We start from the raw sequence: 5,367 nt of genomic DNA on the forward strand, positions 1-5,367 counted from the left end.
CTGTTCCATTAGGTCCTATTTGAGATAAGAATACCAAAATACCTTTTTCATCTACTTATGTTCCATTTAGTTCACATTATTTTCTTATGTTTCAATAAGTCTTATGGGTGACATAATTACCAAAGTACCCCTAATGTGAATTTCACACCGTCAATGTGAATGTTCATATCGTCAATGTGTAGGGGCCCGGCCAATGTCGATCCTCGTGGGTGCCCGGAAAAATTTGAGTCGGGCCGGGGCCAGCCCGGCCGGTTGACGATGTGAATATTCACATTGACATGTTAACATTCACATTAATAGAAGTGTAAAATTGGACCGCGTCCCGTGGAGGCGCGAAACCCGCCCGCGGCCCATGGGCGGCCCGAGACGGGCCCGGTCCGGCCTGTTGATAATGTGAATATTCACATTGACATGTTAACATTCACATTGATAAGAGTACAAAATTGGCCCGCGGCCCATGGGCAGTCAAAAGCCCGCCCTCGGACCTGGGCGGGCCCGGCCCGGCCCATTGACAATGTGAATATTCAAATTGATATGTTAACATTCACATTGATAGAAGTGTAAAATTAGCCCGCACCTCGTGGCTGCCCGAAACCCGCCCACGGCCCGTGGCGGCCTGGGGTGGGCCCGGTTGGCTTGTTGACAATGTGAATATTCACATTAACATGTTAACATTCACATTGATAAGAGTATAAAATTGGCCAGCGGCCCAGGGCGGGCCCGACCCGGCCTGTTGACAATGTGAATATTCACATTGACATGTTAACATTCACATTGATAAGAGTGTAAAATTAGTCCGCAGCCCGTGGGCGGCCAGAAGCCCGATCGCAGCCCGAGGCAGGCTTGGCCTGACCCGTGATAATGTGAATATTCACATTGACATGTTAACATTAACATTGATAGGAGTGTAAAATTTGTTCGCTGCCCGAAGCTTGCCCGTGGCCCGGGGTAGGCCCTGCCCGGCCCATTAACAATGTGAATATTCACATTGACATGTTAACATACACATTGATATGAATGTAGAATTGGCCCGCGGCCCGTGGGCTGCCCAAAGCCCGCCCACGGCCCGGGGCAAGCTCGTTTTGGGTCCGGGTCCGAACATGTCCGAGACCCTAGGTTAGGGCCTAGGCCATCACTTTGAAGCCTGGCCCTGCCCATTCAAGGCTTGGTCCGAGGCCTCGCCCGAGGCGCAATGTCTTTTTTTGTGAAAAAAAATAAAATTTTGGTAGAAAAAATTAAAAAGAATTAAAAAAAATGACCAGGCCCGCCCAAGCTCGACCTAAGCTCGAGGTTAGGCCCAGACCCACCGGCCCGACCCTACCCGAGGCTCGATCCATCGGCCCGTCCAAAGCCCGAATACCTTTGTGCCAGGGCTAGGGCCTGGGCCTAATTTTTTGGCCCATGGGTCGAGCTGGACCGACCCGGATTTTTTCGAACACCCACGAGACTCGATATGGGTCGGCTCGGGCCTCTACGCATTGATGATATGAACATTCACATTGACGATGTGAACATTCACATTAACATTATGGGTATTTTGGTAATTGTGTCTCCCATAGGGCTTATTGAAACATAAGAAATAGTCAAAAAGAACGTAGGCTGCCTGAAGCCCACCCGTGGACTAAATAGAAAATAAGTAGATGAAAATAGTATTTTGGTATTCTTACCTCAAATAGGACTTAATGGAATAGTGAAAAAGAACGTAGGCTGCCCGAAGCCCACCCGTGGCTCGGGAAATGCTCGTTTGGGCCCGGGCATGAGCCTAGTCCGAGACCTTAGGCTAGGGCCTGGGCCATCACTTTGAAGCCCGGCCCGGCCCGGCCCAGTTAAGGCCCATTCAAGGCTCGGTCCGAGGCCCGGCCTGCGCCGAGGCCTAGTGTCTTTTTTGGTAGAAAATAATAAAATTTTGGTAGAAAAAATTAAAAAGAATTAAAAAAAATAGGCAGGCCCACCCAAGCCCGACCCAAGCCTGAGGCTAGGCCCAAGCCCATCGGCCCGACCAGAGGCTCGACCCACCGGCTCGGGCCCGGACCCAAACGCGTCAACCCCGGGCCGTGGGCAGGCTTCGAGCAGCCCACGGGCCATGGGCGAATTCTACATTCCTATCAATGTGCATGTTAACATGTCAATATGAATATTCACATTGTCAACGGGCCGGGTCGGGCCTACCCCAGGCCACGGGCAAGCTTCGGGCAGCAGGCAAATTTTACACTCCTATCAATGTTAATGTTAACATGTCAATGTGAATATTCACAATGTCACGGGTCGGGCTGCGGTCAGGCTTTGGGCTGCCCACGGGCTGCGGGTCAATTTTACACTTTTATCAATGTGAATGTTAACATTTTAATGTGAATATTCACATTGTCAACGGGCCGGATAGGGCCCGCCCTAGGTAGCTGGCCAATTTTATACTCTTATCAATGTGAATGTTAACATGTCAATGTGAATAGTCACATTGTTAACAGGCTGGGCCGCGCCCGCCCCGGGTCGCCCACAGGCCGTGGGTAGGTTTCGGGCAGCCACGGGGCGCGGGCTAATTTTACACTCCTATCAATGTGAATGTTAACATGTCAATGTGAATATTCACATTGTCAACGGCCCGGCCCGGCCCGGCCCGGCCGAGCCCACCCAGGGCCGCGGGCCAATTTTATACTCTTATCAATGTGAATGTTAACATGTAAATGTAAATATTCACGTTGTCAACGGGCTGGACCGGGCTCGCCCCGGGTCGCCCATGGGCCGCCGGCAGGTTTCGGGCTGCCACGGGACACGGGCCAATTTTACACTCCTATTAATGTGAATGTTAACATGTCAATGTGAATATTCACATTGTCAACGGGTCGGGCCCGCCCCAGCTCGCGGGCGGGTTTTGGGCCGCCCACGGGCCAATTTTACATTCCTACCAATGTGGATTTAAAAATATGAATGCTCACATCATAAAATTGCTAACCGTTCAAAAAATATTTATAAGGGTATCAAAATTAAATATAAGGGCATAAGTGTCCAAGAAAATAGTGTAAATCAAGAAAAAAGAATTTATGGAATAAAACTATACATACATGGGACTAAATGGGTTAAAAAATTCCTTCATGGACTTCTTGAGTTAAAACACTTCTAAATGAGATTTGTCAGTAAAAATCCCTTATTAAAAATATGAATTGTCTTTTATAGTTTAGAAAATTACTAATAGCCCATTGTTATAATTATTTATTTGATAGAATTAACTGAAAAAATGAAATTTATAACTGTTCTCTCATACAGTAATAAAACACTTGAATTATTAATTTAAATAAATTTATGATATTATTAAAAATTATTCATTAATTTGATAATTTATTAATAATAATGTGCTATTTATTATAAAATTAAAAATTTTAAAGAATATGATGTACTTTTTAAAATCTCAGGAAATAAATTATACTTTAAACAAACTTTAAAAAAATATATTTATTAATTTATCCTATAAATTGTTGTGCCATTACACATGGCATGAGTACCTTAACTGAAGATCAATATCAAAGCAAGAGAGGTTGAAAATACCACGAATGAAAGAAAAAACAATAAAACTAAACCGCCTGTTTGATTCATGAATTTGAATTAGAATTTGAAAAAAGTAAAAATAAATAAAAATAGATAAAATATGAACAAAATATAATTATATTTTACATATATTTTATACACATTTATACACATAATCTCAAAATATTGATGATTTTGTGATTAAGATTATTTCACAACAACAACAAAAGAATACAAAGAATTTTAAAATTTTGATTTGATTTCATTTTCTCTTTATATTGCGCCGGTCAAACCCACCTCCAAACACAATGTTAGGGTTTATAAGATGTAGCAGGAGTGGTGGAGTTAATATTGGTTGGGAGAGAGAGCTGCACGATGCCTCCTTGTCATCACAGGACAAACAAATATTCTTAATTGAGAAATCACTCAACAGTGGCATTAAAAATAAAAAATAAATTTAAAAAAAAAAGGAGAAAAAGAGAAGAGGTGTAACTCAGCGTTACACTCGTACAGAGATTGAGTTGCACCCTATCACAAGATGAGTTTCACTCTCCATGTTTGTGTAATTTTTTTTTTTTTTTTTCTTATCCTACCGTTAAGTGATTAAATTTCCCCATCCTAATATCTGTCAATGAATTCAATATTTTTTTTTTTTGAAAAAAATTCACTTCAATTATTTGTATTTGAAAAAAAAAATTTAAATATCTATGGTTTTCATTTTTGTTTAGGAAATAATTTTTAAAAATAATTTTTTGTGTGTTTCCTAAAAGTGAGTGTTTAAAAAAAAAAAAATTGTCAAAGCAAATTTTTTTCTTCTATAAGTAAAAACAAAACAAGACAAAATATATTTTATGAGGCTTATCAAATGATGTGATAAAAAAATATGTGACATAAAATGATATTAATTTATATAGAGAAATGTTATTTATCAACATATTTATTTTTCTCTCTATATGTTTTCATACAATAAATGTTATGTCTATTAAAAAAAAAAAAAAAGAGTAAAAAGAGTAAAAAGTTTTAATGAAATATTTAAATAGGGTTGAGCTTCTCACAAGTATAAATTTAAATTTGAAAAAAATTGAGAGCTTGTAGATCTACCACAAATCTCGTTTTGATAATTCAAAATATTTATTTTGTAAAGCTTTTTATATATATGATTCAAAAAATTTGATTGATCAAATAATTGTTAACTTTTTATTTTATCGCATTTGTTTGAAAAAATAAATGACAAGCATATTTTAAAAAACAAATCATTAATTTATTCAAAGATAAATAAAATAAATTTATAAAATTATAATTATCAATTTGACTTAATTTTTCTAGGAGATTTTTTTTTAAGGTCCCTAGTATTAAGATTTTATAGCATAAAGGACACTCAATATTTTCATAATGTTTAAAGTCCCTCAACATCGATCTAGAGAATATTCAATCCAGAGAATTTCTCTGGACACATCACAGAGAAAATTTTAAATTCCTCTGGACATATTATAGAGAAAATTCCAAACAGGGCAGAAAAAATTGAAATTTCAGTGGATTTAAACTCTTTTAACATATATTGCAAACAAGTCAGAATCCTTTAAACCCCAAGCATCTGTAATCTCATGATGAGCTGAAAATTTACTCAAAATCAAACCATTACACATCATGGTTGGTGAGCATTGAAACCAAGAAATATACACAAACAAAAGAATTTCTCTAGTTCAAACCAGATAAATTCAATGAAAATTCAATCTGCACCAAAGAAAATTCGACTTCACAGAGAAATTTTACCAGAATTTCTCTGGACTCACTTCAATCCAAAGAAATTCTTAGTCCAGAGAAATTCACTTCAACCCTAGCGAAATT

This window comes from Camellia sinensis, chromosome 14, assembly GCF_055761805.1.
Source record: "Camellia sinensis isolate YWXY chromosome 14, ASM5576180v1, whole genome shotgun sequence".
Lineage (NCBI taxonomy): Eukaryota > Viridiplantae > Streptophyta > Magnoliopsida > Ericales > Theaceae > Camellia > Camellia sinensis.